At 44.0% G+C, this 21688-nt stretch overlaps 1 protein-coding gene across 3 annotated transcripts in view; it reads left to right on the forward strand.

Moving 5' to 3' along the window:
* IDE (insulin degrading enzyme) overlaps positions 1–21688 on the forward strand; it is a 434361-nt gene that overhangs the window by 196917 nt on the left and 215756 nt on the right. The gene's annotated exons all lie outside the window — the stretch shown is intronic.

A 21688-nucleotide genomic window follows, 5' to 3' on the forward strand; every position in this document is an offset into this window, starting at 1 on the left:
TTACATCTGTGTCATTAATGAAGGCGTATAAAATGATGGGTACGAAAGCAACAAGAATGGTACACAAAAAAAAATTAAATATTTAAAATCTACGATAAAATATTACTAATTTAATATCAATAGGGCATATTTACAATATAATTAAACATAAAATTAGCACAATGATGGACCCAATGCATCCGACATGGCCATGTTTCGACAACATATCTGCTTCATGGGTGATTATATATTTGATTGTCCTTATTCCTTCCTAGCTAAGAGGAGAAGAGACTGACCACTGAACTATAAATGAGCTTAAAAGTCACACACCTAAAATGAGCTATAAAAATTCCAAGGCACCCTAAGAGGCATCAGAAATGGCATACTGAAAATTCTTTTTTATTTGCAAACAGAAATCACAGCTAACAGTGGACAGTCTGCAGCACTTCATCATAGATTGTATTGGATCCATTATTGTGCTAATTTTGTTTGATTTTATTGTAAATATGCCCTATTGATATTAAATTTGTAATATCTTATCATACATTTTAAATATGTATTATTTTATTATTGTTTTGGGTACCACTCTTGCTGCTTTTATATTTTTGTGTGGTTCACTTACCCCTCTTAGTTTTTCATAAAATGATGGATGATACTATAGTAAACTTGTTTTTCACAGATAATGTTTACTAAAGTAAGGAGTTACATAATATATAATTGTTGAGGTTATCTTCATGTTCTTGATTTTATTTATTCTTTTAACATTTCACCATGAATAATCTTAAAATAATAGTATATTATCAATGGAGTCTTAAAAGATTGAAACCATACTTAAATTTCGCACATCTTGTGACACCTTACTTGCATTGTGTTGTGTATCCTCTTTCCTATAGATTGTTGAAAATTTTATTTATTTTATTTAAAAATGCTTCTATTCCACATCTTCCAATTCATAGGTATTGTCCAGTGCAGAGTACACTTTATATATTCACAATATAATCATACAAACAATAATAAACATATAAAAACAAATCATCAAATTAATCCTTACACATTTAAACTTGAAAAGCCTAAAATCATTCTTCAAACAGTTCTTTATCAAAAACAGACTTTATTTGTTCCCTGAATGCTTTGTTTTGTAAATTTGATGCAGACATATTTAAGTTATTGGAAGATCAAATGGTTTTACATAGAAACAGAATATGACAATAGGTATGGACCATTAGGCCCATCTAATCTGCTCAGTTTTATTCCAAGTGCAGTGTCATAGATCCCTGTTGAAATCTGGCTTTCACCTTACTACTTTTCAACTAGGGAACCTCTGCTTATTCCATGCTTACTTGAATTTTGTTACCGTTTTTGTCTCCAAAACTTCCACTGGGAGGCCATTCCATGCATCTGATGTTGTTTCTGATTCTACCCCTTTTGAGTCAGTTATTCTAGAGCATTATTTTCTCTGAAAGATTTGTGAATACCTTTGAAGTATTTGAATGTTTTTACCATCTCTTTACCATATCTCCCCCACTCTGGTTTCTCCTCTCCTCTCCGGTATATATTTTTAAAACTTTCTCTCATCTCAACAGTTTATGGTGTAGAACCTGTGCAACTTTGGTAGCCACCTTCTGGACCATATCCAGCTGTTCTATATATTTTTGGAGGTACAGCCTCCTGAATTGACATAATTTTCTAGGTAAAGTCTTACCAATGTCCTGTACAGAAGCATTATACCTTTATTTTTGCTTTTGATTATACTTCTCCCTAGTTATACTAGCATCCCTCTGACTCTGGCCACCATCTTAATGCACTGTGTTGCTACCTTGATTTGATTGAACACACTCACCCTGAGGTTTCTTTCGTATCAGTATCTCACTCCCCTATCATTTACTGATCCTTTAGACTTCTATACCCCCAAATTCAAGAATCTGCAGTTTTTTTGCATTTAATTTTAACTGCCAAACAGTCATCACTCCTTAAGCTTTCTTAGATCATTTCTCATTCTGTCTACTCTCTGTTATGTCCACTCTATTACAGCTCTTAGTCGTCTATAAAAAAGCAAATCTTCTCTTCTAATCCCTCTGTAATATTGCTCACAAAGATATCAAACTGAACCAGCCCTAGGACAGATACATGAAGCATGCTGCTAATCACTATTAGAACATAAGAACATAAGAAATTGCCATGCTTGGTCAGACCAAGGGTCCCTCAGGCCCAGCATCCTGTTTCCAACAGAGGCCAAACCAGGCCACAAGAAACCTGGCAAGTACCAAACACCAAGAAGATCCCATGCTACTGATGCAATTAATAGCAGTGGCTATTACCTAAGTAAACTTAATTGCAGTTAATGGACTTCTCCAAGAACTTATCCAAACCTTTTTTTGAACCCAGCTACACTAACTGTACTAAACACATCCTCTGGCAACAAATTCCAGAGCTTAATTGTGCGTTGAGTGAAAAAGAATTTTCTCTGTTAGTCTTAAATGTGCTACTTGCTAACTTCATGGAATGCCCCCTCGTCCTTCTATTATCCGAAAGTGTAAATAACCAATTCATATCTTCTTGTTCAAGACCTCTCATGATTTTAAAGACCTCTATCATATCCCCCCTCAGCCATCTCTTCTCCAAGCTGAACAGCCCTAACCTCATCAGCCTTTCCTCATAGGGGAGCTGTTCCATTCCCTTTATCATTTTGGTCGCCCTTCTCTGTCCTTCTCCATCGCAACTATATCTTTTTTGAGATGCGGCGACCAGAATTGTACACAGTATTCAAGATGCGGTCTCACCATGGAGCAATACAGAGGCATTGACATTTTCCGTTTTATTAACCATTCCCTTCCTAATAATTCCTAACATTCTGTTTGCTTTTTTTGACTGTTGCAGCACAATGAGCCGATGACTTCAAAGTATTATCCACTATGATACCTAGATCTTTTTCCTGGCTGTAACTACAGCAAGGTTTATTTTTCCCTATATGCAACACCTTGCACTTGTCCACATTAAATTTCAACTGCCATTTGGATGCCCAATCTTTCAGTCTCGCAAGGTCCTCCTGTAATGTATCACAATCCGCTTGTGATTTAACTACTCGGAAAAATGTTGTATCATCTGCAAATATGATAACCTCGCTCGTCTTATTCCTTTCCAGATCATTTATAAATATATTGAAAAGCACCGGTCCAAGTACAGATCACTGAGGCACTCCACTGTTTACCCTTTTCCACTGAGAAAATTGACCATTTAATCCTACTCTGTTTTCTGTCTTTTAACCAGTTTGTAATCCACGAAAGGACATCGCCTCCTATCCCATGACTTTTTAGTTTCTTAGAAGCGTCTCATGAGGGACTTTGTCAAATGCCTTCTGAAAATCCAAATACACTACATCTACCAGTTTACCTTTATCCCCATGTTTATTAACCACTTTAAAAAAATAAAGCAGATTTATTAGGCAAGACTTCCCTTGGGTAAATCCATGTTGCCTATGTTCCATTAAACCATGTCTTTCTATATGCTCTACAATTTTGATCTTTAGAATAGTTTCCACTATTTTTCCCGGCACTGAAATCAGACTCACTGGTCTATAGTTTCCCAGATCGCCCATGGAGCCCTTTTTAAATATTGGGGTTACATTGCCCACTTTCCAGTCCTCAGGTACAATGGATGATTTTAATGATAGGTTACAAATTTTAACTAATAGATCAGAAATTTCATTTTTGAGTTTCTTCAGTACCCTAGGATGCATACCATCCGGTCCAGGTGACTTGCTACTCTTTAGTTTGTCAATCTGGCCCACTACATCTTCCAGGTTCACAGTGATTTTGTTCAGTTTGTCTGACTCCTCACCCTTGAAAACCATCTCCGGAACTGGTATGTCCCCAACATCTTCATTAGTAAACATGGAAGCAAAGAATTCATTTAGTTTTTCTGCAATGGCCTTATCTTTCCTAAAAGCCCCTTTAACCCCTCAGTCATCTAACAGTCCAACCGACTCACTCATAGGCTTCTTTCTTCGGATATATTTTAAAAGGTTTTTATTATGAGTTATTGCCTCTATGGCCAAATTCATTTCAAATTCTCTCTTTGCCTGTATTATCAATGTTTTACATTTAACTTGACAATGCTTATGCTTTATCCTATTTTCTTCAGATAGATCCTTCTTCCAATTTTTGAAGGATGTTTTTTTGGCTAGATTCACCTCACATTTTAACTGTGTCTGTAATCATTTTGCCTTCCTTCCACCTTTCTTAAGACATGGAATACACCTGGGCTACGCGTCTAGGATTGTATTTTTAAACAATGTCCATGCCTGTTGAACACTTTTAACCTTTGCAGCTGCACCTTTCTGTTTTTTTTTCTAACTATTTTCCTCATTTTATCAAAGTTTCCCTTTTGAAAATTTAGTGTTAGAGCTGTAGATTTACTTATTGTCCCCCTTCCAATTATTAGTTTAAATTTGTTCATGTTATGATCACTATTGCCAAGTATCCCCACCACCGTTACCTCCGTCACCAAATCCTGCGTTCCATTAAGAATTAAATCTAAAATAGCTCCTTTTCTTGTTGGTTCCTGAACCAGTTGCTCCATGAAGCAGTCATTTATTACATCTAGGAACTTTGTCTCTAGCAAGACCTGATGTTACATTTACCCAGTCAATATTGGGGTAATTGAAATCTAAAACTATTACCAAAGGGAGTCACCAGTTATCCACCGCAACTAAGGAGCTCCTCCTTGTTCCGGTTACAAAAGTTGAGACGCTACGTCCTTGTGAACGAGATAAAGACTCTTATCTATATGTTCTTCATATGCCCCTGAAGAAGCTTAACAGTGAAACACTGGCCGTGTTGGGCTATCATATGTAAAAGTAAAATTTCTTAAGAGTCTACTTTTCACAGATGGAGGACTATTTTCAAAGAAAAAGCAAAAAATATCAACAAAAAATACTTTTGAATAAATTAAAAATCAAAAGAAGGTGAATGATTGAGAAGACCGGTTGGTGTCTTTGAGAAAGTCACACAACATCAGGCTTGCTGACACCTTCTTAAGCTATTATACATAGTAAATTATTTTGTTTTCCACCTTGATATTGATAGGTAATTGAAATCTCCCATTATTATTGCATTGCCAAATTGGTTAGCTTCCCTGATTTCTCTTAGCATTTCATCATCTGTCTGACCATTTTGTCCAGGTGGACGGTAGTATACTCATCACTATACTCTTACCCAACACACTTGGGATTTCTACCCATATAGATTCTACTGAGCATTTAGTCTCTTGTATGATCTTTATCCTGTTGGATTCTATACCCTCCTGGACATAAAGTGCCACACCCCCACCAAGTTGATCCTCCCTATCATTGTGGTATAATTTTTACCCTGATATAGCACGGTCCCATTTGGTTATCCTCCTTGAATCAGGTCTCTGTGATGCCAATTATCTCAGTCTCATCATGTACTGCTGTACACTCTAACTCTCTCCCATCTTACTTCTTAGACTTCTGACATTGGCATACAGATATTTCAAAGTAGGTTTTTTGTTTGTATTGACAACCTGCTTTTCAGTTGATAGGAATATATTAGAAATCTTTAGCTCAGGTGATTTTTTACATATAGGCACATGGACTACATTTGCTTTTATTGGAACCTCTCTGTTGGGATTCCCTAATTCTCCTGTTTCATTAGTATCCTTAAAGGGATACATTCCTCTGAACCATGCACTGTGAGTGACTGCTTTCCCCCTTGTTCTAGTTTAAAAGCTGCTCTATCTCTTTTTTAAAAGTTAGTGCCAGCAGCTTGGTTCCACTCTGGTTAAGGTGGAGCCCATCCTTTCGGAAAAGTCTCCCCCTTCCCCAAACGTTTTCCCAGTTCCTTATAAAACTGAATCCCTCTTCCCTGCACCATCGTCTCATCCACGCATTGAAAGTCTGGAGCTCTTCCTGCCTCTGGGGACCTGCACGTGGAACAGGAAGCATTTCAGAGAATGCCACCCTGGAGGTTCTGGATTTCAGCTTTCTACCTAAAATCCTAAATTTGGTTTCCAGAACCTCTCTCCCACATTTTCCTATGTCGTTGGTGCCCACATGTACCATGACAGCCGGCTCCTCCCCAGCACTGTCTATAATCCTATCTAGGTGATGCGTGAGGTCTCCCACCTTCGAACCAGGCAGGCAAGTTATCAGGCGGTCCTCATATCCACCAGCCACCCTGCTATCTACATTTCTAATACTTGAATCATCTACTATGATGGCCGGCCTAAGCCTTCCCTCTTGGGCAGTAGCCCTGGGAGACTTGTCCTCAGTGTGAGAGGACAATACAGGTTATTCACCACATTTATTTTTGCCAGAGGGAGAGGTGATTTGCCTTAGCAATCCGTGAGTGGGAACTGAACCCTGGCTTCCCTGGTTCAGGGCCCATTGTTCTGACCACTAGGCTACGACTTTCCTCAAAGTGAACTCCATTTACCACTACCCTCTGTTTTCTATCACCCATCCAGTTTCTATTCAGCCTACCACCTTGGGTCTCAACTCCAGACTGCTCAGTTTATTTGAGTCTCCTATGTGAGACAAGTAAAATCTAAGTTTACAACATTGAGTGCACACTCTTGATCTAATTCTTTACTCACCCAAAGGAAAAAAAAAAGATCAGATTTGTTTGGCACAGTTTCCCTCTGATAAAACCATGCTGCCTAGGATCCTGCAACTAATTGGATTCATGTTGCTTCACTATCCTTTCCTTCAGTAGAGTGTTTATTAATTTTCCTACCACCAAGATTAGACTACGCAGTTTGTAGTTTCCAACTTCTTTTTTTACCACTTCTATGAAGCAGAAACACATTTGCCTGTCTCCAATCCTGCTGAAGCCCTCCTCTCTTCACAGGTCTATTGCACATATCCTTCAGCGAACCTGCCATATTCTCTGAGCTCCATTAATATCCTAGAATTTCATCCAGCCCCATAGCTTTGTCCACTTTCAGTTCTGCTAGTTATGCACACACTCTCCTTTCTGTAAATAGTGACATCTCAACCACTGCCATATATACCCCTGCCAATGATCAGTAGTCCTCCTCCAATCCCTTTTCACCAAATACTGAACAAAAGTATTTAGTATTTCTACTTTTTCCTTGTTACTCTCCACACTGTTCTTTTTTTCATCGATCTTATAATTCCACCTCTGTCCTTCCTCCTTTCCTTAATATATCTGAAATTCTTCTCACCTTGCTTTACTTTCTTCCGCTTTCAGCTTTGTTGTTCTGATTACTGTACCTGCTTTTTTTCAACTTTAGTGTTTATTCTTCCTTGTGCCCCTCTTTCTGAGATCCCTTGTACTTTAAATTGATTTTTGTCCTTAACTTTTTCAGCCACCTCTTTGTAAAACTGTATTAATCTTGCTAGTTGTATACCACTCAAAGGATGTGTGTTATAGCTGCTTTAAGGAAAGGGTGTTTAAAAAGGGAGAGTAGTCTTCCAGTACCTGAGTACTTGAACTTCAAAGCAGTCTGAGTGAAATTCTTTGTAGGTGTATGTTGGAATTTAGCAAAGACTTCACATGTCATTCCAGAAGCAACATGCTTATCTCTGATTTATTGAAAAATCATGTGCAATTCTATATTGGAACAGTTTTACATGCCACATAGTTATTGGTGTCTGACAGTCTGGTGAATGCATGCATTAAATATATATTCATTTTCAGATAATCACCTTCTTAAATCTGAACTCATGACATAGTTTTGTTGTATGACCTATCATGATGTGGAAATCTTTATTTTTTTTATCAAATATATAATTGTTGAAACATGATATGTCTTTGAGGTTTCTATGTTTTACATTGAAATATTCCCTGTCAACAAGCAAGATCAAATTGGCTACACCTAGTGGATAATGTCATGAGATGGCGTCAACATAGACAAGCTGTCTTAGAGCGCAGAAAAACATATGGGGATTATTTGTCCATGCATATGTTCATGAGCATTTGCTGCCTCTTCAGTCCTTTTTGATTGAGCAAGCACACATACTCGAACCTCTGCTTTTGCAGTGTTACTTGTATTTTTGCCACTGGTGACTCCAGTCAGAAGATTTGTCAGAATTTTTGTATTTTCTGTTATCCCAGGACAAGCAGGATGATAGTCCTCACATATGGGTGACTTCACTAGATGGAGCCCTATCACGGAAAACTTTCTGTTAAAGTTTCTAGAAACTTTTGACTGGCACACTGAGCCCACGGAGCATGCCCAGTATGCCACGATCCTTCGAGCCACAGGGGGGCGGGGGGTGTCTCCCTTCAGTCTTTTTTCCATGCTGCAGTTAGCCTCACACAACTTTTCCTTGGAAAAACTAATATTTTTTTCTCAGAAAAATTCCCTCATTGGGGTCTCCCAGTCTCAGGATCACTTTTCCCTCGATCGGTGACAAAATCTATATTTGCGGTCGATACCGTTCCTTTATTTTTTTGGTGACCACAGGCCGTCGACGGTTGTCTGGCCTATCACAATGGCAACCAGCTTCAAAAAATGCCCTAATTGCCCCCGTACCATGTCCATCACTGATCCACATATTGAGTGTGTTCTGTGCCTTGGCCCCAGACACAACGTTTCATCATGTCCCCAGTGTGCCGAGATGACTTCCAAAGGTAGACAGGCCCATCTAGATAAAATGGAACACCTTTTTAGTATCCAGCTAGTTCCATCATCATCGACGCAGTCATCACTGGCAGGAGTTACAAAAAAGGTTATCCTTAAAACTCGCCGGGTGCATGGGAGTAGTGGGGACCCGCTATCTCCAACTCCATCGAAGGCATCGACAAAGTCGGCATCAGTACTTGAAAAAGGAGAGCACCGTGAAAAACATAGTCATCGGCATCAACTGGATCCGCCTGGTGCTGATTCTGATCCGGGGGTGAGTTCAGTTTCTATCGACCCACCTCTAAAAAGCCCAGGATTGAAGAAGCTTCAATGCCATCGATTCCGGAACCGAGGCAATCCAACCTGATATCTGTGTTTGTTACTGAGCTCCACAAGGACCTGTGGTGTAGCCAGTTTTGCCTCCTCTACCACCCCCTATAGCTTCTCTGTCCACATCAGCTATTAGGGAGGACCTGGAAGGATTCATCCGCCAGGCAGTAGTCTATGCCCTCCGTGACTTCCATCCACCGGTGCCGGTTCCCATGCCTCCACCGACTCCAGAGGCATCGATGCTTCAGCCGTTACTGTCTCTGCTCTATTCCTTGCTTGGTGCCTTGCCGACTCAACCGGTGCCATCGAGGCTGAAGACACCGATTAAGCATCCGGATCCACTGGTGCTGATTCCAGACTCTTCGGAAGCTGACTTCTCCGATGCCAATCAGCCAATTCCAGGACCGTCGGGTCTATTGGCATCAAGCCGCCCGATTCCATTGATGCTGATTCTAATAACATCGATGCCAGGTAAAAAGAAACAAAAATCATCGATGGAACCTTCAAAAATGAAGTCTCTATCGATACTATTTTCCATTCCTCCTGCTAGTCCACGTCCACACACGTTATCAGACACCTGGGAGGATGTAGACTGATTCCTCCACTGAAGACATCTTGTCGGACCCGTCATCACCGGAAGAAAGGAAGTCACCTCCGGAAGATCTCTCCTCCTCCAACTTTGTAAAAGAGATGTCTGAAATGATCCCTTTCCAGCTGGCTACTGAAGAGGACACTAGACATAAAACTTTACAAGTCATACAATTTGTTGAAGCTCCTAAAGAGATTGTTGTAATACCCGTGCATGAGGTTTTAGTTGGTCTCCAAAGACGCCTTTGGGAGCATCCATGCACAGTGCCACCTGTAAATAAAAGAACAGATATCACCTATTTAGTGCAACATATTCCTGGATTTCAGAAGCTGCAACTCCCACATCAGTCAGTGATGGTAGAGTCTGCGCAGAAGAGATCAAAAAGGATTAAACCACATTCTTCCACACCTCCTGGGAAGGAACACAAATTCCTAGATACCTTAGGTCGCAAAATTTTCCAGGGTTCTCTTTTATTATCCTGTATTGCCTCATATCAACTATATATGACACAATACCAACAGAATTTGTGGAAGCAGATGCTAGATTTTTCAGAACCCCTTCCACAACAGCATCAGGACTCTTTCAGCTCCATCATTCATAAGGGTCTAGAAGCTGGAAAACATGAAGTCCATGCAGGCTATGATTCATTTGAAACTTCATCTAGAATGGCAGCAACTGGTATCAGCGCTCGTAGATGGGCATGGCTCAAAGCCTCCAAACTCAGGCCTAAGGTTCAGGAAAAATTGGCAGATCTACCCTGCACAGGTGAAAACTTGTTTGGTGATAAGGTGCAAGCAGCAGTTGCACAGCTGAAAGATCACAGCGAGACTTTACGCCAACTCTCCCATGATACCAGCGGAAATGTCATCATCTATACAGCGACCCTCCAGAAAGGATACAGGGAAACCTTTCTACAGATCACGTAGATATTATCCACCACCTTCTCATGGTAGACCATCACAAAGAGGTCAATCAAGACAAAGCAAAACATCCAGACCTCAGCCTCCCCCTCAGACAGGCCAGGCATCTGGTTTTTGAAGTGATCCCAGGGAACAGCAGCCTCTCCAAGAACCCAAATCCAAACTTGCCAGTCTGAGGCCAGGTTTCCAGTTTTCTACCCAGCTGGGCAGCCATAACCACTGATCAATGGGTTCTGTCCATTATAGCACACAGATACATCTGGATTTTCTCACACAGCCAAAAGACTCTCCACAGGAGAGGATGCTGGGCTTGATGGACCCTTGGTCTGACCCAGCATGGCAATTTCTTATGTTCTTATGTTCACCAAAGTCTCTTTGGATACACAGAAATCATACCACTCTTCTACAAACAGAATTATCCACCCTACCAAGAGCCTGGGCTGTGGAACCAGTTCCCAGACCTCAGCAGGGCAGAGGATTCTACTCCCGCTATTTTCTCATTCCAAAGAAAACAGGAGGCCTACGTCCCATCTTAGAACTCCGAAATCTCAACAAATTTCTACGGAAAGAAAAATTCAGGATGGTATCCTTAGGCACCATGCTTCCCCTTCTTCAAACAGGAGATTGGCTCTGTTCTCTGGATCTTCAAGATGCTTATGCTCACATCCCAATATTTCCTCTTCATCACAAGTTCCTGCGCTTCCTGGTGGGTTGTGAACACTTTCAATACCAGGTCCTGCCATTCGGACTTGCCTCAGCACCCCGAGTATTCACAAAGTGCCTAGCTGTGGCAGGGGCACATTTACGCAAGGAAAGCATACACGTTTTTCCTTATCTGGACAACTGGCTCATCAAAAGCCAATCAAAACGAGCTCTCACCTCTCTCAAGCTCACAATCAATCTGCTTCACTCGCTGGGATTTCTTCTCAACTACCAAAAATCCCACTTCCTACTATCTTATCTTCTACAATTCATCGGAGCAGAATTGAACACCACTGTGTCAAAAGCTTTCCTATCAAAAGATCGCGCAGACACGCTCTCCCAGTTAGCGAAATCTTTGCGTGCAAAACAAACAGCTACAGCCCATCAGTTCCTTACTCTGTTAGGCCACATGGCTTCCATGGTCCACATCACTCCTATGGCCAGATTAGTCATGAGAATAATGCAATGGACATTGAGAACACAGTGGATCCAAGCCATTCAACCACTATCGTCTCCAATTCAAATAACTCACCAGTTGCGTTCATCTCTCCTCTGGTGGACAAACACGAACAATTTGCTCACCAGCTTACCTTTCCAGCAACCAGTTCCTCAAGTAACCTTGACTACAGATGCATCCACCTTAGGTTGGGGAGCGCATATCTTCAAACTCAAGGTAATTGGACGAGCCTCGAAGCAACATTTCAAATCAACTTCCTGGAGCTTCGAGCTATACGTTATGCTCTCTGTGCATTCATGGACTGCCTTTCGCTCACGACTGTTCTAATACAGACAACACAGTTGCCATGTGGTACCTGAACAAACAGGGGGGTACGGGTTCTTATCTCCTTTGCCAAGAAGCCACACAGATTTGGGACTAGGCCCTGATACATTCCATGTTTCTCTGGGCCACCTATCTGGCAGACATACACAACATAGTTGCAAACCGCCGCAGTCGTCAGTTCCAACCCCATGATTGGTCCCTGGATCATTTCGTAGCGACCAAGATATTCCAACGTTGGGGTCAACCAACAATGGACCTCTTTGCATCCGAGCTGAATCACAAAGTGGACAAATTCTGCTCCCTGCACAAATAGATAAACCAATTAGCCAAGGATACCTTTGCTCGCCCCTGGAACTCAGGTCTTCTATACGCGTATCCCCCGATACCGCTAATAACCAAAACACTAGTGAAGCTACAACAGGACAAAAGGGTCAATGATACTCATAGCCCCATATTGGCCTCGACAAGTATGGTTTCCCATACTTCTCGACCTCTCGATCAGCGAACCAGTTCGCCTGGGCACAGCACCCACTCTTATAACTCCAGGATCAGGGCAGGTTGCGCCACCCCAACCTTCAATCCCTATCCCTCACATCCTGGATGTTGAAAGCTTGATCCTGCAACCACTCAATCTTTCAACTAATGTCTCTCAAGTGCTTGTAGCTTCACAAAAGCCTTTCCACACGAAAATCCTATTGTTGTACGTGGAAAAGGTTCACCACGTGCTGCCCACAGAAAAGTATTGATCCCTTTTCCTGCCCCACATCATCTTTATTAGACTATCTCTGGCACCTTTCTGAGTCTGGTCTACAGACTTCATCAGTAAGGGTACACTTGAGTACTATCTTAGCTTACCACAAGGGAGTAGGGGATGCCCCGATTTCAGCGCAACCCCTTGTCAGTAGGCTTATGAGAGGTTTAATTCAACTTAAACCCCCGTTACGGCCACCAGTCAGAGAATGGGACCTTAATGTAGTACTAGCAATGCTCATGCATTCTCCCTTTGAGTCCATAGATTCCTGTGATGTTAAATTTCTCTTCCTAGTAGCTATTACATCTGCCAGAAGAGTTAGTGAGTTACAAACACTTGTAACATACTCACCCTATACCAGGTTCCTACAGGACCGAGTGGTCCTCCGTACTCACCCTAAATTCCTTCTCAAGGTGGTTACAGATTTCCACTTGAATCAGTCTATAAATTTGCCCACATTCTTTCTAAGACCTCACTCTCACCAAGGCGAAAGAGTTTTACACACCTTGGACTGTAAACATGTGCTAGCGTATTATGTAGATCACACTAGAGTCCATAGGAAATTCACCAAGCTCTTTGTTTCTTTTGACAAAAACAAACCGGGTATGGCAGTGGGCAAACAAACCCTCTCTAACTGGCTAGCAAACTGCATAGACTTCTGCTATGAAAAAGCAGGCCTTTCTCTCCAGGAATAAGTTCCGGCACACTCAGAGCAATGGCAACCTCAGTAGCACACTATTGTTCCGTATCGATTGCTGACATCTGCAAAGCTGCAACATGGAGCTCTCTTCACACATTTGCAGCCCATTATTGCCTAGAAAAGGAAGGACTACAAGATTCAACCTTTAGACAATCTGTCTTAAAGAACTTATTTCCAGTATGATTCCAACTCCTTCCACATCCAACCTGCTGTGATTTCAGGTTGCCTCATTTTTCCCAACAGTACACCAATTGAGCCTGTTGTACCAAGTTGTACATTGTTGGTCCAAAACAAAGATGACTCAACCTGTAGCTTGCTAATCGCCCATATGTGAGGACTATCATCCTGCTTGTCCTGGGATAAAGCAAAATTGCTTACCTGTAATAGGTGTTATCCCAGGACAGCAGGATGTAGTCCTCAGGAAACCCACCTGCCACCCCGCGGAGTTGGGTCCGAAACGTTTTATTATTTTATTTTTTGCTAACGCTTATTGCTACAAACGAGACTGAAGAGAGACCCTAGTGGTTCGAGGGATCATGGCATGCTGGGCATGCTCAGTGGGCTCAGTATGTCAGTCAAAAGTTTCTAGAAACTTTGACAGAAAGTTTTCCATGATAGGGCTCCGTCAGTGACGTCACCCATATGTGAGGACTACATCCTGCTGTCCTGGGATAACACCTATTACAGGTAAGCAATTTTGCGTTTTTGTTACTTCTACTTAAAAAGAAAAAAGGTACCCCTTTTTACTTTTTTTCCTTTAAAGATTGAGTTTGATCTGGCAAAGTCACTGTTCACAATGGCAGAATATTGTATCAAGTTTCAAGAAATGCCAATATGGATCAAAGATGTCCATCACAAACTGTCAGTCTCAGGTTCATGTTCAGCCTCTAGCCAGCTATGAAAGTTAGCTGGATATTCAGATGTTCAATACACTGCTGAATATACCCGGCTATCTTAAAGTTAGCTGGCTATGTTTATCTGGCTAACTTTAGGACTGCTGTTCACTTGTCCTGAAGTTATCCAGCTACCTTAGCCGGATAATGGTGAAAATCGGTATTTTTCAGCTAACTTAGCAGGATAATGGTGCTCTGGCCGGACTGCTTCCAGACAGCCTCAGGCATAGCTGGATAAGTGTTTAGCCACATAACAGGTTATCAAGCTATGTCAGATGGTGGGAGTTATAAATTCAAGCATTTCTCTGGCTAAATTCCAGACTTAGCCAGATAAAGGCACTGAATATGGACCCTGTTGTCTATTACAGATGTTTGGATCCCAAACATGATGTCCCAGATTGTCCACATTGTGCAAGAATTTCTCCCAGAGCAAGACAGTAGAGCCTTCAAAATGGAAGCACTGAAATCACCCACCTCAACATCAATAAAGAAAGAACAGAAAAAGTAGGGAGAGTACCTTACTAATAGGGTTATTCATCAAAATGCGTTATGGCATTAACGCCCACAATAATCGCAGTACCACGTCGAGCGAATACAAATTTTTCAAAGGGGCGGGATTGAGGAGGGATTTGGGTGGGATTAATGAAAATGAGGGGCAATATCACACTGTGCAATAGCATAATGCATGCTATCGCACGTTTTTAACGCCAGAAATAACTACATCTTTTTTTCCTGACGTTAAGCTGTGTGATATGCCTGAAATGGCCATAACGCAATTAGCGATAAAGATTACAAATTGCATTTTGGCCATTTCTGAACTTGGGGAAGGGAGAGGGAGAAGAGTGGAGTAGAGAGAAAGAGAGCCTCTGGGGAGGCCTTCACGGTATTCAACTATTTATATCACTATAGGAGGTCCAGCTAATAACTCAAGGTGAAGTTTTGGTGGTGGTTTAGGATTTTGGGGCCAGTTTGACATGCAGTGTGAGACATATGAACAGCACAGTATACCTCTGTGAAGATTTGACATCATTTGGAATGAGGAAAGTCTCACAAAGATGAAATATCTACAGTGTTTTCTCGCCCTAGCTTCTAGTACCCTGTTATAGAGTCCATCAAACTAGGGTGAGAGAACATTGTAGAAATCTCATCTTTGTGAGACTTTCCTTACTCCAAATAATGTTAAATCTTCACTGAGGTGTACTGTGCTATTCATATGACTCACACTGCATTTCAAACTGGCCCCAAAACCCTAAACCACCACAAAAACTTCACCTTGAGTTATTAGCTGGCCCTCCTTTAGTGATATAAATAGTTGAATACCATGAAGGCCTCCCCAGAGGCTCTCTTTCTCTCTACTCCACTCCATTCTTCTCCCTCTCCCTTCCCCAAGTTCAGAAATGGCCGAAATGCAATTTGTAATCTTTATTGCTAATTGCATCTAGGCCTCCCAGTGGCCTATCTTGCTACATCGGAGTTGCTTCAATTCAGAGGTGAGGAGCTTAGCAAGGGGAGGTGGCTGGAGTCTAACAATTGGGCAATGTAAGAGGAGTTGTGAGGGAAGAGAAGATTAGCTGGGGGATGTCAGAGAGATGTTGAAGGGGAGGAAATGAGGCTGGTGGTAAGAGAAAAGGGATGAGGTGAGAGGGAAGGAAGGATAATTGTGGGTTATAAAATTGGTTTGGGATGAGATAAGATCAGCTGGGAGTATGCAAAATGGGCTAGAGAGTGTGAAAGAAGGGGATAGACTGAGAAGATAAGAGCTGGGGGACTGTAAAAGGAGATCAATTGGAGGGGAGCAGGTTAATTGGGGGGGGGGGGGTCCTTGGAGGGAGTGGAGATTGAGGGAGGAGATGAAGGTTGAGTCAACGGATCAGCTGGAGAGGGTGGAGGTTGAAAGAAGGGATCAGCTGGAGTGTGTGAAGGATGAAAGCGTAATGATTATTGAAGGGGAACAGCCACTTGCTAACTTGTTTTGGTCATTTGAGGTCATGTGAATTTTGAAGTGCTAAAATGGGGTCATATTGGCCAAAAGTTTGGGAAGCCCTGATCTAAGCGCATTATAAGCATATTCACAATTAATCACACCTGATGGTTTTTAGATTTATGAAAGATCTGTGGAGCAGAAAACATATAGTTATAGCATATCCAGCTTCTTGAGACCTAAATATAGTGCTAGCGCAACTTATTAAGCCATGTTCTTACCAAGGGAATTATTAGGTCTAAACTTTGTATCGTGGAAATACTATTCTTAATAGTCACCTCAGCTTGCAGAGTAATTGAGATTCAAGCACTTGTCTTTTTTCCGTCGCTAAGCAGGCTGAATTAGCCACAATATATAGGGTAACGTGGCACCAGTCTCAGAAGTAGCCCTCCGGCCGCTCGATTGCCTTTCCAGACCCGCCACTTGGGAACGATGAGTGCATGAGGCCAGACGAAGGCTGAGGACAGAACAAGTTGAGACATGGAACTTGGAACAGAAGGCTCAGGATACAGAAGATTCAGACGTAGACTAGGATACTCGGAGGACTTCAAATGTAGACTAGGATACTCTGAGGACTCAGACGTAGACTCAGGTTGCTCAGAACATTCAGACAAGGATTCAGGAGAAAGTACTGGGTGAGTGCTGTATCGTAGGACGCCCTACACAGCCGCCCATGGCTGGTCGCGGACCACGCTGAAAGCGAAGCAGACTCCAGTCAAGGCAATGGAACTTGAAGCCAGGACATGATGAAGATTCAAGAGAGGCCTGCACGAGGCGCGCCCTACACAGCTGCCTGTTGCTGGTTGCAGACCACGCTGAAGCGGAGCAGATTCTGCCAGAGTCTTAGGCAAGGACAGAAGCAGGAACAAGGAACTCCGAAGACCGGGATGGGCTTCAAGACTCAGGATTCAGAAGCTGGCATTAAAACCAGTCTTCTGGAGGCTTGCGATACTGACGAGAAGAAGGCCTTGTACTATGAGCCACCCTACACAGCCCCCTATGAGCAGTTCATGGACCATGACAGTGGCACGCCAGGAAAGGTGAACAGAAGAGGGACCTGGGAACTGGACGAAGAGCTGAAGATGAGACAGATGGAGTCAGGACAGGAACATCGGACATCTGGAACATGGAATATGGTACCTCTGGACAAGGAACACCAGACATCTGGACACGGAACATCAGGACATCAGGAGAACTGGACATCTAGAACGTCAGGAACACGAAACAAGCGACAAGGGAGCTTGGATGAGGAATGAGACCAGGAACATCAAGGTGAAGAAGTTCAGGAACATGAACATGGAACGAAGATCCATCAAGGCACAGGAAGACCTGGATTGGCAGGAAGATCACAGACACTGTGCAGACCAGATCCGAAGGCTCTAAGCCCTTTTATAGGGCTTATCCAGGCAAAGGCTGATGACATCACTGGTGAGGGTCACGGGGCTTTTCCCGCCGCTGGTCCTTTAAAAGCTGGAGAGGGGCAGGACCAAGGACAGCGTCGGCGGCGTCCATGCCGCGAAGAGGAGCAGGCAGGAGCGGCACTAGTCCGTGAAATGAGGGCCTGATGTTGGCGGTCTCCTGCCGCAAGAGGAAATCACAGAGGGGTCTTCCCCGCCGTGGAGGCGGAGTCAGCGGCGGTGGCCCCATCGCGAAGATGAAAGGAGGCATCGGGTGGGCTCGGCTTGCTGCGAGGGTCGCCAGCCTGGCTGGAGGTAAGGGACTGCCTGCAGCACAGCCCGCAGGCAGGATCCTAACAGGACCCCCTCCTCAAGCCTCCTGTCAACAGCTTAGAAGGGTGAAGGTATCATGCCATACCATCAGGGGAAGATCAAGGGTCCAAGGACAGAAGCTGGAAATTTCTTGGTGAGGGACTACAGCGAAGAAGATATTTTTAGCTGAAGACATGGCGTAAAAGGTTGAAGATCCAGGCCAGACGTAGACAACACTGAAGGCGAAGACAGGATATGGGATATGCAGGAAACAAGGCTTGCATCTCGGGTTCTAGTAGTCAAGGTGGGAAAAAATTGAAGACAATGAGTCCAGAGCAGGACGCAACAATGAGAATAGTCTAGTACTAGTTTTTAAGTAATCAAGATGGAAGTGAGAAGCACAAGCATCATCCTTTTGGTGGTAGCAATGGTGAAGGCAGATCAGGCATCAAGCTGGATTTTAGATGCGAGGTTGGTACCACCGGAGAGTGGGTAAGTGAACTTGTGGGTTACCACATGCTCTTGAGTAGGCATTGATACAAGGAACGCCTGGTGGAACAAGGAAATCCAATGAACATTATGCCAAAGATGATCGTAAAGGCATGGATATTCCTTTCGAGAATGGTTAGTTCATGGCTAAGGTAGGCAGATGAACGAAAGCTCAGGGTTACTGCTTCCAGGCTTTTGCAAAGCCAGATGGTAAGAGAAGTCTCTTTAACTCTGTCAAGGAGAAGATTATTTCTCAGGAAAATCCATATGTTAATACAGGCTCCCATATAGTGGTGAAGCTGTTCCCAAGAGGAGCTTGGTATTTGATAGAGTCACTGCGGTACTTAATGCAAGGTACTGATTCGTTGTAGGGGATTTCCCAGATGTCAGTAAGGATGAAGCATCCCTTGGGATTGAAACACAGGATGCTTTAAGGTAGCAGTTAAGCTTGGAGACCAGGCTCGAGGATAGCAGAGGATTCCAATGGATAATCAAAAACGCCTCTCCACGGTGATGGATGGTTGAGAATACAGCCAAGACTCACTGATGGAAGACACACAGAAGCTGGCAATTGCTTTTAGTTATCTTGTAGAGTCATTCGGAAGGCTGTTTGGGGTGATGGACAGAAGATAGCTCCTAGTAGTTCAAAGGATGGAAAACTCTGGAGAAGATGGCCGCATGGGTTCTCATGGATCCAAGGATAACAAAGTAGAATCTCTTATGTGGTCCAAGAAGCCAGTCCTTCCAGGAGGATAGACAGCAAGGCTAAGCAGGCTACCAGACAAGCTAGAAGATGGTAGTTGCAGTCCTTAGCCTGGCAGCAAAGACAGTACAAAAGAGCAGATGACAGGGAATCAGGATCTCCCAAATCCTGATTCTAGTGGCTCGAAACGCTACATGAAGGACACTGGAGGACTGATGGCGACGAGTTCAGGATGCAGGACAACTCACAATGATGGTGACAAAAGACAACAAGACGACATCTTAGGAACTTGGAATGGTGATGAAGGCTGGAATTCTTGCTTGCACAGAGCAAGGACAGAATTGTTGCTGTAGATTCAAGGTGACTCGCCATGTTGAAGTCGTGAAGGAGAAAAACAGCTAGGTAACGTCTAAAGAACTGGAGTGGAATCCAAGGCTTGAATCTCCACTTGCACGAGCAGAGACAAGGTCTTGACTGCAGATGATCCCAGGGCAAGCACCAGGACAGGGCAAGCAGGGACTGAGTTGGGAAGGACGAGACAGAGCCAGGTCTAGGGTACAGGTGCCTCTTGCAGGTCGTACAAACCCAAAGACCTGGAGTTGCTGCGGAGTACACTCTGATTATGTACTCCCTGAAGCTTTAAGATACTTGGCGATGAAGTCGGACTTGGTACTGATGTGGAAACCTGGGTGCAGGTGCCTCCTGCAGGTTGTATAGAACCCAGGAAGATGAGCCAGCATCACAGTGGAAAGAACTGAGATGGTCCCTGGAACAGTGGCAGGTGCCTCCTGCAGGTCGAAGGTTCCAGGACCGGACTGGACTTGGAGAAGATCTGGATGCAGGTGCCTCTTGCAGGTCGTGGGATCCAGACAACTGAAGAAGAGAGACCAGTGACACAAAAAAAAAATTCTTAACCAAGAACAGGAATCAAAAAGTCCAGGAAACTTGGAAGAGAAAATTCTGGGCAAGAAATAGGTTAACAAAGTGTCCAGGAACTGGAGCCCGTCACAGGCACAGCTCAACAAGCTCAGGCCTTCGGATACTGTTAGGACCGTGCCTCCGCGCTCCTAACACAAGGGGGATTGTGAGCCCTTGGGTCACAGCACGGCTCAGAGAGGAGCCCAAAGACATACCATGAGAGGTGAGTGAGTACAAGCATAGGCGGAGCAGGAACGAGGCTGGACTGAAGACAAGGCAAGGAGCGTCTGGACTGGAACGAGGCAGGCTCAGCCCTCCACTGGACCTACACATACCAATGAGACCCAGCAACGTAATGCTGGTCTCAGAAGTAGCCCTCCGGCCACTCGATAGCCCTTCCGGACTGGCCACTTGGGAACGAGTGCCTGAGGCCAGACGGAGGCTGAGGACAGGAACAAGTCGAGACATGGAACTTGGAACAGAAGACTTAGGATACAGAAGATTCAGACGTAGACTCAGGATACTCAGAAGACTCAGACAAGGATTCAGGTTGCTCAGAAGACTCAGACAAGGATTCAGGGGAACGTACTAGGTGAGTGCTGCATCACAGCACACCCTACACAGCCGCCCATGGCTAGTTGCGGACCACGCCGATAGCGAAGCAGACTACAGATGAGGCAGTGGAACTTGAAAGATTCAGGAGAGGCCTACATCGGACAAAGATTCAGGAGAGGCCTGCACAGAGTCGCGCCCTACACAGCCTCCTGTGGCTAGTCGCGGACCATGCTGAAGCGGAGAAGGTTCTGGCAGAGTCTTAGGCATGGACAGAAGCAGGAACAAGGAATTCCGAAGACTGGTATGGGATTCAAGACTCAGGATTCAGAAGCTGGCATTAAAAACAGGAGTCTTCCAGAGGCTTGAGCTGCTGACGTGAAGGAGGCCTTTGTACCACGTGGCGCCCTCCACAGCCCCCTTGGGCAGGTCACGGACCACGACAGTGGCACGCCAGGAAAGGTGAACAGAAGAGGGAGTTAACTGGACGAATAGCTGAAGATGAGACGGACGGAGTCAGGACAGGAACAACGGACATCTGGAACGTGGAACATGGTACCTCTGGACACGGAACATCTGGACATCAGGAGAACTGGACATCTAGAACATCAGGAACACGAAACAAGCGATGAGGGAGCTCCGATGAGGGATGAAACCAGGAACATCAAGGTGAAGAAGTTCAGGAACTCGAACATGAAACGAAGATCCATCAAGGCACAGGAAGACCACGGAAGACCTGGATCGGCAGGAAGATCACAGACACTGTGCAGACCAGATCTGAAGGCTCTGAGAGACTGAAGCAGGGCCCTTTTATAGGGCTGGTCGAGGCGAAGGCTGATGACATCACTGGTGAGGGCCGCAGGGCTTTTCCCGCCACTGGCCCTTTAAAAGCTGAAGAGAGGGGCAGAACCAAGGGTAGCATCGGCGGCATCCATGCCGCGAAAAGGAGCAGGCAGGTGCGGCACTAGGCCATGAAACGAGGGTTTGTTGTCGGCGGCCTCCTGCCGCAAGAGGAAATCACAGCAGGGGCTTCCCTGCCGCAGAGGCGGAGTCAGCAGTGGCAGCCCCAGCCGCGAAGATGAAA

Source organism: Rhinatrema bivittatum, chromosome 7 (assembly GCF_901001135.1).
Source record: "Rhinatrema bivittatum chromosome 7, aRhiBiv1.1, whole genome shotgun sequence".
NCBI classification, from domain to species: Eukaryota; Metazoa; Chordata; class Amphibia; order Gymnophiona; family Rhinatrematidae; genus Rhinatrema; species Rhinatrema bivittatum.